Source organism: Hypanus sabinus, chromosome 14 (assembly GCF_030144855.1).
Source record: "Hypanus sabinus isolate sHypSab1 chromosome 14, sHypSab1.hap1, whole genome shotgun sequence".
Lineage (NCBI taxonomy): Eukaryota > Metazoa > Chordata > Chondrichthyes > Myliobatiformes > Dasyatidae > Hypanus > Hypanus sabinus.
This window is the reverse complement of record NC_082719.1, coordinates 91,870,080-91,884,050: the sequence shown is the minus strand read 5'-3', so window position 1 is coordinate 91,884,050 and position 13,971 is coordinate 91,870,080. Positions and strand designations below refer to the sequence as shown.

The 13,971-nt window shown below is 41.5% G+C and overlaps 1 protein-coding gene across 3 annotated transcripts in view; it reads right to left on the bottom strand.

The window, feature by feature from the left end:
• The window catches only part of LOC132404988 (interleukin-11 receptor subunit alpha-like), a 123,844-nt gene extending 110,262 nt beyond the window's left edge, over positions 1–13,582 (bottom strand). Inside the window, exon 1 of one of the 3 annotated variants that reach the window (XM_059989646.1) lies at positions 13,443–13,582. The gene's annotated coding sequence lies outside the window, so the exon portion shown is untranslated. Of the gene's footprint in view, positions 1–13,003; positions 13,292–13,442 lie in introns of those variants that run through there. The other 2 variants (XM_059989647.1, XM_059989648.1) reach the window with 2 other exon arrangements.
• Between the last annotated feature and the right edge of the window lie 389 nt (positions 13,583–13,971).

The following is a 13,971-nucleotide window of genomic DNA, read 5'->3' as shown; positions in this document are numbered from 1 at the left end:
AATGTTGCACAGAATCAAATGGTTCTAGTGAGACTAAAGCACAGGTTCCAATAAGTAGAATGAAGCTTAATAATGAAGTTGCACATTAGATGAAATTAAGAGTTTTGCATTTTTTACAATGTGAAAGTAAACCTTTTTCTAATATTTTGCATTTTCTATGAACGCTATGTTAGAAAATGGTACCACATATGTTGTGTACACTGTTGCTAGAAGATAAGTCTGCAATTAATGAACTTCCTCTCCATCACAAGATCAGGAAAGGAGTGTAGCCTCTGCATATACCTCCCTTCCCAAATCCTCCAATAAGGAAACACATTCGTTTACAAGACCTGGATCGCATCCACATTTGGCCGGCACTGGGAATGCTGCACATTTATAACTCAGATTCCGATTTAGTTTGAAAGTTCACAAATAAAAGTGAGGAAAAATAAACAGAAATTACCCAATACACAAGCCTCCCTGGCCAAGAGCCCTGAGAAATATCTGTGGCAGTCTTAAGTTTAACAAAAACAGACCACTGGGCTTTCAGGCTTTTGGAAGGGGACACACACAAAATTCTGCAGGAGCTCGGCAGCTGAGGTCCACCTATGCAGAGGAATAAATAGTCAACACTTTGGGCCAATAGCCTTCATCAGAGCTGGAAAGTAAGGGGGCAGAATCCAGAATGAAGTGGTGCAAAGGGTGAGGCAAGGTTAGCAGAGTTGTGACTTTTCTCTTTGGAGGGTAGAAGGATAAGAGGGGACTTGATAGAGGTCTACAAGATTATGAAAGGCATAGATAGGGTGGACAGTCAGCACCTGTTTCCCAGGGCACAAACAGCAAACACCAGAGGGCATACGTACAAAGTTAAGGGAGGTAAGTTAAGTGGAGACATCAGGGGTAAGTTGCTTTAAGTTGTGTTGTTTTTTTTTACACACAGAGGGTTGTGGGTGCCTGGAATGACTTGCCAGAGATGGTGGTGGAAGCTAAAACATTAGGGGTATTTAAGCCCCTTGGACAGGCACATGGATGAAAGAAAAATAGAGGGTTACAGGGTAGTGTGGGTTTAGTACTTTTTTTTTTAAAAAGGAATATATGGGTCGGCACAACATCAAGGGCCGAAGGGCCTGCACAGTGCTGTAGTATTCTAGTGTCTAGAGTACAAGCTGACAGGTGATAGGTGAAGCCAGGTGAGGGGGAAGGTGGGTGAGTGAGGGGGGGGACTGAAGTGAGAAGCTGGGAGATGGGTTTTGGCTGAGAGGTATCTTTCAAACACACTGGGAATCATTATACAACTGGACTTGAAAAATTATACTGACTGCACATTCCTCTTTGAAAGTCACATAGAGATGAGCAATTAAAAGATATGCTCCATGTAACCACTAAGTTAACGACGGATGAATGATAAATGTTAGGTTACTGCAGATTTAATATTGTAAATATGTTACATAGAAGGCTCTGCAATGGGTAGTCAAAACTGCTCAACGTGTCTCAGGCACCGGATTACCCGGCATCAAGGACATATATACAGAAAAGTAACATCATAAAGGATCCCATCCACCCTGCTCATGGACTGCTTGTCTCGGTCCCATCAGGGAGGAAGCGATGCCAAAACTACCGGACTCAAAGACATTTACTTTCCCCAAGCAACAACCCCTCCACCCACTAACTAACCCCCACCACCAATACTTTATCATTTACTGTCAGAGTCACCTAATGAACAGACACTCCTGTGCATAACGTCACTTTATGGACACACAATGTATACAAGCCATCTTATTTATCCACATAGAAACATAGAAAACAGGTGCAGGAGTAGGCCATTCAGCCCTTCGAGCCTGCACCACCATTCAGTATGATCATGGCTGATCATCCAACTCAGAATCCTGTACCTGCTTTCTCTCCATACCCCCTGATCCCTTTAGCCCTTTATCCCTTTATCTAACTTCCTCTTAAATATAGCCAATTTACATAGCCAATAATTTCACATTTATTGTGTAATTTTATTATTGTATTCTTTGCTTTTTTTGCACTGCATCAAATCCAGAGTAACAATTGACTGTTACACTTGTGTACTGGAAATTACATCAAACGATCTTGAATTTATCTTCAGCTGGTGCGTGCAAAGTAAACCACTGGCTACCATCCTTCCATCCTATACAACTCACCTCCAATTCCCATGTCAAATTCAGCATTTACTCAGCAGATGGACTGAATGCAGCTTTTTCCCCGCCTTTCAGTTTCATCCCTGGAGACTGCCACAGGGAACTAACACACCCAACCCTTGAGTCGGGCACAAAGGGCGGTAAAGGAAGATAGCGAGGAACTTCTTCACTCAGAGGACAGTAAGAGTGTGGGAAAAGCTGCCAGCGGAAGGAGTGGATGCAGGTTTGCTATCTACATTCAAAAGAAATTTGGGCATGTAAAGAATTGTGCCCAAGTCTTAGGCATATATATATAGCTTGAATGCCGAAGACTTTTCACAGTACAATATTAGTCAACATGGTGCAGAGAGCGAGTTTGTAAATCCAGCAGGAGCAAACGATTTTGGGAATGGCAAGGGTGGAGCACCACTGGAGGGGTGTGGGATAGGCAGCAGAGGAGAGCTGGGAACGGGGAGGGATGGCACACATGCAGACATACCCAGCCCTGAGACACCAGGCAAGGTCATTTGATTCTTAACAATTGTTTATTAATCATTATAGAATGCCCCTCTGGTGCTTCCCACCCCCTTCACTCTCTCTGCCCCTTTTTCCAACTATGATTCCCCTCTCCGTGCCCCCTTCCCACTCCCAGTCCACAAAAGAGACCCATATCAGAATCAGGTTTATCATCACTCACATATGTGATGATTCTTTTTGGTACCAGAGTACAGTGCAATACATAACATTACTACAATACTACAAAATGTGCCTAAGGCTTTTGCACAGTATTGTACATGGCTGGGAGGATGTGAAGGGCCATGGTCCAGGGTCAGGTCAATGGAAAATAAGCAGAATAATAGTTCAGCATGGACTAGATGGGCCAAAGAGTCATTTCTATTCTGCAGTGGTCTATGGTTCTACATATCTCACTCATAAGTTTATGTTTTAAATTAAATTCCTATTCTTTAACACTTTATATTAAGATTTTTTTCAAGTCAGAACAGTCCTTAAACGCCTCTAGTTACCAGGGACATTTAATTACTGTTCAAGTGCTCTTGATGATAACTAGCTGTCAAAAAGCATTCAGAACATTCCGGAGACATGACCTGATGACTGGGTGCCCAAGAGCAAGTTTCCGTTTACATGCAGTCCCACGACGTGGGATGGCTCTCACATATGGAAGGTCAGATTGGCCTGATATATATATATATATATATATATATATATATATATATATATATATCTCTCTCTCTCTCTCTCTCTCTCTCTCTCTCTCTCTCTCTCTCTCTCTCTCTCTCTCTCTCTCTCTCTCTCTCTCTCTCTCTCTCTCTCTCTCTCTCTCTCTCTCTCTCTCTCTCTCTCTCTCTCTCTCTCTCTCTCTCTCTCTCTCTCTCTCTATATATATATATATATATATATATATATTTATATATATATATATATATATATATATAGAGAGAGAGAGAGAGCAGGTTAACATAGGCAAGTGTCCACTACTGGCAGTGAACCTGGGCAGTGGTTTGAATCCAGGATCACCAGACACTGCCCTGCTTTAAAAACTGAATCTGTAAGTACAGCTTTAAGACAAGCAAACTGTAACTCATCGGTCCCTAATATTTCAACAAAATCTGTTAACATGACAGGAAGTTCAAGGAACAACCAGCAAGAAACCAAAAACAAATAAAAAGGCACGGCTGCATTCTATGGGTGTGGAAGCAGGAGGAAAAAGGAAAGGGATGTCAAAATTATTTTTGTTTATACATTTCGTCAGTATTACTAAACTTATAAAACGCTAAACTCTTTTTAAACTAAAATATCTGAAATGATGTTTTCATCAATATGATTCTACTATTCATGTCCTCATTTTGCACAACTCATCTTCTTTTGCACATAGGTTGTCAGCTTTTTAGTTTTCCATAAATTCTATTGCATTGCTTAATTTTCCTGTAAATGCCTGCAAAAAAATCTCAAGCTCATCTACAGCGACATATACCTTGATAATAAATTTACTTTGACCTTGAGATTCAGATTTCCTGGTATTAATTAAAATTATGAAGCCTAATTGTTTGAAGCTTAATCAAGGTTGCTGTATCCAGGAACTTCATGAGAAAAGCTGCACCACACAGTCACCTTGGCACAATTAAAACGCACTGGTGTCTTCCTCCATCCTCTCCAGTCCCAATGAAGGGTCTCAGCCCAAAAAGGCAACTCTTTTTGATGTTGCCTACCCTGCCAGTTCCTCCAGCAGGTTGAGTGAGTGTGTGTGTTGCTCAACATTTCAAGCATCTGCATTAACTCCTGTTTATGAAAAAGCCCCCATGATGTAAGGCCAATTTACTGACACATTATGCTTCCAGCTATAATTACCCTAAGGTACATGACTCCCTTTGTAAATTTGCTGTATTTACTAACACAAATTAAATTGCCAGGGAAGAACTGCTTCTCTGCTTCAATCATATTAAGCAAAGCATATCCATAAGCAACCACATGTACTAGAACATAGAAAATAACCTGTTCAGCACAGGAACATGCCCTTTGGCCAAAAATGCTGAGCCAAACTAAATAAACTTGTAAATAAATACCTAACTAAACTAATCCTTACTGCCTACACAATGCCCATTCTCTGCACAGCCACGTGCTTACCAAAGACCCTCACATTCCAGGCACCCATCAATGTGTAAAAACTCCTGCGTCTCACATCTCCTTTGAACTTACCCCCACTCACCCTCAATGCATGCTCTCTAGTATTAAACATTTCAACCATACAAAAAAGATACCAGTTGTCTATTCTATCTGTGCCTTTCTAATCTTATACACCTTCCCTCAACCTCTGCTGCACCAAAGAAAGCAACCGAGGTTTGTCCGACCTCTTCCTTAGCACATGCCCACTCATCCGGGCAGTATCCTCTTCTGCACCTCTCTAAAGCCTCTACATCCTTCCTACAATGAGTCAATCAGAAATGAATGCAACGGTCTAGAAGTGGCCTAATTACAGCTTTATGAATCTGCAACATAACCTCAAGACTTTTGAACTCAGTGCCTTGACTGATGAAAGGCAAGCATGCCATGTGCTTTCTTCCTCGCTACCTATGCCACGTGCTAGTCCGTACAGAAATAGGAAGATCATACAGTTTAACACGTGGCTAAGGAGCTGATGCAGGAAGGTGGACTCAGATTTTTGGATCATTGGGCTCTCTACTAGGGAAGGTGGCACCTGTACAGAAGGGATGGTTTTCACGTGAACTGCAGGGGGGACTAATACCTGGAGGAAAGCTTTGCTCGTGCTGCAAGGGGTGGGATTTAGAGCTGCGGGTGATGGGAACCAGAGCACCACAGCAGACAGTGGAGAAGGATATTGTAAAGCCAAAACAAAAAGTCAGGAATCAAAAGGTCAAGCATGGAAGGACTAGTGTTCTGAGGTGCATACATTTCAATACAAGGAGTACTGTAGGAAAGGCGGATGAGCTTAGGGTATGGATCAGCACATGGAATTATGATATTATAGCCATTATTGAGACTTGGTTGCAAGAAGGGCAGGACTGGCAGCTCAATGTACAAGATTCCATTGTTTTAGACTTGTTAGAATGGGGGAGAATAAGGAAAATGGGGGGGGGCATTACTATTCAGGGAAAATATCACAGCATTGCTCAGTCAGGACAGACCGGGGAGCTCATCTTCTGAGGCATTATGAGCGGAACTGAGAAATAAAATAGGTATGGTCACATTAATGGGATTATATTGTAGACCACTCAACAGTCCGCAGGATTTAGAGGAGTGAATCTGTAGAAAGATCGTAGACCGTTGCAAGAAACAAATTGTAAGGTTGCGATGGTAAGCGATTTTAACTTTCCACATATTTACTGTAAAAAGGCTGGATGGGAAAAAGTTTGTCAAATGTGTTCAGGTAAGTTTCCTTAATCAGTACATAGAGGTCCCAACTAGAGAGAGTGTGATACCATCTTCCATTAGGAAATGAGATAGGGCAGGTGACAGAAGTTTGCGGAGAGGAACACTGCATCTGCGATTATAATGCCATTAGTTTTAAGGTAATTATGAAAAAGAATAGATCTGGTCCGAGGGTTGAAATTCTAAATTAGAGAAAGGCCAATTTTGAATGTATCAGAAAGCATCTGGCAAGTATGGAATGGGACAGGTTGTTTTCTGACAAAGCTGTACTTGATGAATGGGAGGCCTCTAAAATTGATATTTTGAGAATACAAGAGTTTGTATGGTACTGTCAGAATAAAAGACAAGGATTACAGGTGTAGGCAACCTTGGTTTTGAGAGGTAATGAGGTCCTGGTTAAGAAGGTGGTGCTGCACAGCAGGCTGGAACAAATGAGGTACTTCAGAAGTATAAGATGCAATAGAGGGTGCAGAGGAGATTTACAAGATGTTTCCTGGATTGGAGAGCGTCCCTGATGAGAATAGGTTGAGTGAACTTGTGTGAAGGTGGTAGAGGCGGATACAATACAGTTTTTTAAGAGACTCTTAGGTGGGTACATGGAGCTCAGAAAAAGAGGGCTATGCGCAAGGGAAATTCTAGGCAGCTTCTAGAGTTGGTTACATGGTCGGCACAACATTGTGGGCCAAAGGGCCTGTAATGTGCTGTAGATTTCTATGTTTCTAAGAAATGGAAGAGAACACTTAAGGAGGGTATCAGGATACCCTCAGGGACCATTGAGGATAGGACTTACACGGTGAGTGACAGGGCACTGGGAAGTATGGTAGATTAGAGGGATCTGGGAATACGGATACATTATTCCTTAGAAGTGACATCAAAGGCAGATTGGTGCAACTCCCCTCATAAATCAACTTCTTGCGTACAAGGATCAGGATGCTATGTTGAAAATTGTGTAAGATGTTGGCAAAAACCTAATGGACATGTAAATAAGATTGAAAGAGTGCAGATAACATTTACAGGGATGTTGCCGGGACTTGAGGACCCGAGTTACAGGGAAAGGTTGAATAGTTTAGAACTTTATGTCCTAGAAGATAGAAGATTGAGGGGAGATTTGACAGAGTTTAAAAATTATGAAGGGAGTGGATAGAGTAAATGCAAGTAGGCTGTTTCCACTGAGGTTAGATGGAACTACAAATAGAGGTCATGGATTAAGGGTGAAAGGTGAAATGTTCATGAGGGGGAGCTTCTTCACTCAGAGGGTTGTGAGAGTGTGGAACGAGCTGCCAGCGGAAGTGTTGGATACGTAGTCAATTTCAACATTTAAGAGAAACATTGACAGGTACAGGGTCGATTTCAACAGTTAAGGGAAACTTTGATATGTACCTGGATGGGAGGGGAGTGGAGGGGTAGGGTCCAGGTGTAGGTCGATAGGAGTAGGCAGATTAATAGTGTGGCACAGACTCAATGGGCTGAAGGACCTGTTTCTGTGCTGTAGAGTTCTATGATTATTTACCAACCTATCAACTTGTAAAGCCACTTTGAAGAAGCTATGGACGTGGACCCCAAGATCCCTCTTGCCATTAACTGTGCGTATTTTTCCTTTACGTTTGATCTCCCAAAGTGTAACAATTCATATTTGGCCAGATTAAACTCCATCTACCATTTCCCTACCCATATACTAATCCTTCACTAATCTTCTACATTATCCACAACATAAATCTTTGTATTGTTTGTGATCTTACCAACAAACCCATCTACATTTCACAAACAACAGAGGTCCCAGTATGCGATCCTGTGGAACACCACTTGTAACAGACCTCCACTCAGAACAAGTCCACTACCCTGTCTTCAACGGGCAAGCCAATTTAAATGGCCGATTTACCCATGAGTCTTAATGTTCTGGATGAGCCTCCCATGAAGGATCATGTCAAACACCTTACTAAAATCCATGTAGTCAACATCCACAGTTCTGCCCTCAATCACCTCCTTCACGACTGTAGGACACGACTTGCCCTGCACAAAGCCATGCTGACTGTACCCAAGACAATTAGTACAAAGGATCAAGTGAGGCCAGTTAAAACAAAAACAGTTTTATAATGCTAGTGTACTAGTGAAAAGAATGCTGAACAACTAACCAAATATCTTTGATGTATTTTGATAATTAAGCTTTTGATGACATTACATTGCTCCTTGGGTAATGAAATTTAAAGCTAATGTCAGGCTTTACTACTGAGCTGGTACTGCTTTTTGGCCATTTAGATGAAACGCTATACAAACAGCATTTATGCACAAAGCTTCTTTCACTACAAGTACTCTTTCATATCTGCAAGTTTTGGAAAATACAGGAAAACTGTTCTCAAGATAGACGGCCCTTCTTCTAACGCTAAAAGGTTTAAACATTAAGTTTAATACATTCTGTGCAGACTAACGTCACCTGGAAAATTTTCAGAAGTTTATTTCACACATGGTACTGTTTCACTGAACTAGACAAGGACAAACTGTTCAAGGTCATTTTCACAGCTGGTTAATTTTTCTAAAATTGATAAGGGGGTGGGAGGTAGAAGAGCACTGTGTATGGTCAATTGGCATGAAGTTGAATTACTAATTAAGACAAGACACAAACATGTGCTGAAAATCTGTTCAACACACACAAAATGCTGGAGGAACTCAGCAGGCCAGGCAGCATCAATGGAAAAAAGTACAGTCGATGTTTCGGGCCAAAACCCCTCAGCAGGACTGGAGAAAAAAGCTGAGGAGTAGATTTTAAAATGAGCAGAGGGAAGAGAGAACCACCAGCTGAAGTTTGAATACAGTGACTAGTTCCCCCACTCCCAAAGAAACTTTAAAATCAATTAAGGGTGTGCTTGCAAACACAGTAGATGGATCTTACCTCAAAAAAATCATCCTGGAGATAGAAAAGCTTTAATGCACACGGAAAGATTACAAGTAGAAAGAGCAGATGATTGCCATATTTGCACTCAACCCCATACTGCCATTCCATATAGCGGTGGGCCTCTACCTCAAGTATACATTGCTACCTGATCTTTATGTTCTTCCACTCTGTTAAGATAGCCACCGTGTGGTGTAGTGACATCAGCACTCACTTCGAGGTGAGTGGTCCTGCATTTGAACCCGATCGGCTCCGTGCATACCTTCCACCCATGCTGGGTCGAGCTCGCAACTCGGCCTTGTAAAAAACAAAGTGAAACACTACGGAAACGGCTGACACGCCACAAGGCGCGAAAAGGTATAACTTGGTGTGGATGCAAAATTCTCTCAATTTCAACTTTTCATATTTATGAAGACTGAGCATCCATGCTGTATTTTTAATTACCAATTAAGCTACACGATACATCTTAGACTGTGGGAGGAAACTGGAGGACTCAGAGAAAACCTATGCATTCTACCAGAAGATCATTCAGAGGCTTCTTCCTGAACAGTGCCGGAATTGAACTCCAAATTTCTCGGTGCCCCAAGCTGTAACGATGTCGTGCTATCATAGCACCGTATCAACATTGCCAGAATCAGAATCAGGTTTATTATCACTGGCACGTGTCATGAAATCTGTTAACTTAGCAGCAGCAGTTCAATGCAGTACATAATATAGATCATAAAAAATAAAATAATAAATGAATCAACTGCAGTATATGTATACAGTATTGAAAGGATTAAAAATCAAACAAAAAACAGGAATTATGTTTAAAAAGTGAAGCAGTGCTTACAGATTCAATGTCTATTTAGGGATCAGATGGCAGAGGGGAACAAGCAATTCCTGAATCGCTGAGTGTGTGCCTTCAGGCTTCTGTACCTCCTACCTGACGGTAACAATGAGAAAAGGGTATGCTCTGGGTGCTGGAGGTCCTTGAAAATGAACACTGCCTTTCTGAGACACCCCTCCTTGAAGATGTCATGGATACTTTGTAGGCTAGTTCCCAACATGAAGCTGACTAAATTTACAACCCTCTGTAGCTACTTTCAGTCCTGTGCAGTAAACCCACCCCATGCCAGACAGTGATGCAGCCTGTCAGAATGCTCTCCAGGGTACATCTACGGACATTGTTGAGTGTATTTGTTGACATACCAAATCTCTTCAAACTCCTAATGAAGTACAGTTGCTGTATTGCCTTCTTTTATAACTGCATTGATAAGTTGGGACCAGATTAGATCCTCGGAGATCTTGACATCCAGGAACCTGAAACTGCTCACTCTCTCCACTTCTGATCCCTCTACAAGGGTTGGTACGTGTTTCTTTGTTTTACCCTTCCAGAAGTCCACAATCAGCTCTTTTGTCTTACCGACATCGTGCCAGGTTGTTGCTGCGACACCACCCCACTAGTTGGCATATCTCACTTCCGAACGCCCTCTCGTCACCACCTGAGATTCTACCAACAATCAGCAAATTTATAGATGGTATTTGATCTATGCCTAGCCACACAGTTATGGGTATAGAGAGAGCAGAGCAGTAGGCTAAGCACACACCCGAGTTGTGCCAGTGTTAATGGTCAGCAAGGAGGAGATATTATCACCAATCTTCTCCTTGCTGACCATTAACACTGGCGCACCTCAGGTGTGTGCTTAGCCTACTGCTCAAATACCATCTGGATAAGAAGTTGAGGATCCAACTGCAGAGGGAGGATACAGAGGTCCAGGTTCTGTAACTTCTCAGTCAAGATTGTGGGAATGGCGGTGTTAAATGCACAGCTATAGTCGATGAACAGCATTCTGACATCGGTGTTTGTGTTGTCCAGGTGATCGAAGGCCGTGTGAAGAGCCATTGTGATTATGTCTGCCATTGACCTATTACGGCGATAAGCAAATTGCAAGCGGTCCAGGTCCTTGCTGAGGCAGGAGTTCAGTCTAGTAATGACCAATTTCTCAAAGCATTTCATCACCATAGATGTGCGTTCTACTGGGCAATAGTCATTAAGGCAGCTCACTTTATTCTTCTTAGGCACTGGTATAATTGTTGCCTTTTTAAAGCAAGTGGGAGCTTCCGCCCATAGCAGTGAGAGATTGAAAATTACGTATTGCTGCCAAAACATACTGGAGTACAAGTCTGACAAAGCTTAATCAAGTTATAACAATTTTTGAAAAAAACACCAGTTATAATAGAGCTAGAATCATAAAATCATTGGAAGGTACAGCTCAGAAACAGGCCCTTTGGCCCATCTAGTCAGTGCCAGGCCATTTAAACCGCCTACCAGCAACCAGCACCTTGACCAACATCTAGATACCCCTGCCATCCATCTACCCATGCCATTTAATCTCTTTTCAATGTGAGCTTTGAAATCAAGCTCACATACACCACTTGTGGTGGCAGCTCATTCCACACTCTCACGGCCCTCAGTGAAGAAGTTTCCCCTCAGATTCCCCTTAAACTTATCACCTTTCACCCTTAACCCATGTCCTCTAGTTGCAGTCCCATCCAACCTCAGTGGAAAAAAGCCTGCTTGCATGTACCCTAACTATACTCCTCATGATTTTATATAGCTGAATGGAAAAGAGATGCAAGTATTTTGTACAGCTGAAAGTAACAGCAAAACTTTTTTTCATAACTCATCAAGTATTTAACATTTCTTTGCAGCTGATGCTAAAACTGAAACATCGACAAACCCTTTGGGACGACATCAAATATGTTCTAGTAATTATTGAATCACTTAGTACTATAACACACAAAGAGGCCCTTCAGCCCATTTAACCTAGTAAATGGAGAAACACTTTCCATTGCTTCCTTATTTTAAAAAGCCAGCACATTTTTTAAAATAAAGAGTTGGGTTTATTCAAATGTCCAACTTAACCTTCAAAGTACTTCAAAACAAAATTTATCTCAGATGCCCCAAAATGTAATACCATGACATGAAGAATAGAGACAAAACTATTTTCGTAAAACTATTTCAGCTGGACTAACTGGTATTCATTATTGCACAAAAATATCAAACACAAACTCCAATTCACCCATCCTTCTTCCTCAAAACACACAGGTCCTGAATGAATTGCCTTTTAGATACAGTCAAATAGTTTTAATGATGCTTTTCTTGGTACAAACTCAAACAAAGTACAGAGAAACAAATTTTGCATGAGCAGTTGTTTTACCCCATGTTCCTAAAGTTCGCAAAGCTGAATGGAAAAAGACAGAAGTACTGAAATGACAATAAACATTACTAGTTAAATTAAACTCTCATAAATACTTTAAAAAAAGCATTTTGCAAATTAACACCTAAATTAAGATCTGAAAGTAATACTATCCTTATAAGCCTTTGTTTCTCTTTGCCTTTGACCAATCACTGAAATGATACGTCAAATGTAGTGCCATAAACACTGCTTCAAAATGCCTTTGATATTTTATTATTTTAACAAGGTGCCTGTGTCATCTTTCCTGATATTCAAATTATTCTGTGGTTTTGGATAAACCACAGATTAACCTTCACAATTCAAAGATTTGTACCAAAAGTTCTATAGATTAAAAAAAATTATAAAACTGATTTTTTTCCCTTCTTGATTTAAACACAATCGCGACAAACGACTGTAATAAAATGAGATTCACCAAATATTCAGCTGATGAAATAAAATCTTTGGTGAAGTGACCAAAACTGATGCTCAATTACTTTTTCCGAAACTTGAAATGAACACTAAAAGCTGTTTGTACAACTAATGGATTAAACCCGTATTATTTGGAAAAGGAGTTTCGCCTGTAATAAGGCAACATAATTAGTGTGAGGAAATTTTTGAACTCCAGCATTAAAGACTTTTGCTCAGCCGAAATGATTATGCGGATGATAACTCAAGTAAGGGAGAACTTTTAAAAAAACGAATAAACAGCTAAGAATTTTAACTAAAATACTAACCACTAATGGCTGAATATATTCCCACTGCTCTTCAAACTCAATAGCAAAAACTCTTGTTAGAACTCAAAACAGAAAAATAAAACTTACAAATAAGACTTGGAAAGAAAGGCGCTCCTTCAAAAATGAACAAACCTTTATTTCCTTGCTAAAACGACTTTTAAGCGGTTTCTTGAATAGGGCAGAGGAGAGTTTCCTGCGTTGAACAGTTCACCCAGTATAGGTCAGACAGCCACTAGGTCAAACCTTTGGAATTCCGATTTCGGCATAAATTTTAAATACTTGACGAAAGAGACTGCAGATGCTGGAATGGTGTTATTTCAAAGTAGTTTAACTGCAATATTTTAAACACAGAGTAGAAACGCCCTGTCCTGTAGTATTTGACAATCTCTTCACTGCGTGCATGCATACCCAAGCCAAGTAAACCCAATCCCCACTCTGAGCTCGCTCTCTCCGTCTCTCACGAGAAACTTTTACAGCCGAGCCATAATGAGGGAAAAGTTTATTTTAAACCGGTCCACACACAAACACACGGAGCAGAAATCCCTGCAGCTTGGGCTATTGCTCTGGTTACCTTACGCTGTCTATGGATCACCCAGCCGGATTAACCACGTCTCGCTGGCGCAGACCGCTGCTCCACGAGCACTGGACATTCCTCCGTCTCCAACACAGCCACACAACCCCGGCAGAGAGAAACCAGACCCTCCACAACACCGGATGCACCGCCCCGCCGCCATCCCCGAACTCCATTGGTCACTCCTGCTGTCCATCCTGGCTGACCGCACGCTGAGAGAAGTCACCGGAGTGCGGGCTGGTAGAATGAATCCGCAAGTTACTCACAAACATTGGTCTCATCTGCAGCTATCCAAACGAAGATATATTTATTCTAAACATTCACAAAGTGTGTATCCTTCTTTATTTCTCAAGATTGTTTTGAGCCCCCCCCCAGCTAATTATATGGGCCCCTCACTTGCCCATCACCTCGCCTCCTTCCCTTTCTCCAAGGGTCCACTCTCCTCTCCAAACAGGTTCTTCAGCCCTTTACCCTTTTCACCTCACTTACCTGCCCAGTCAATTGGCTTCACCTATCACCTGGCATTGGA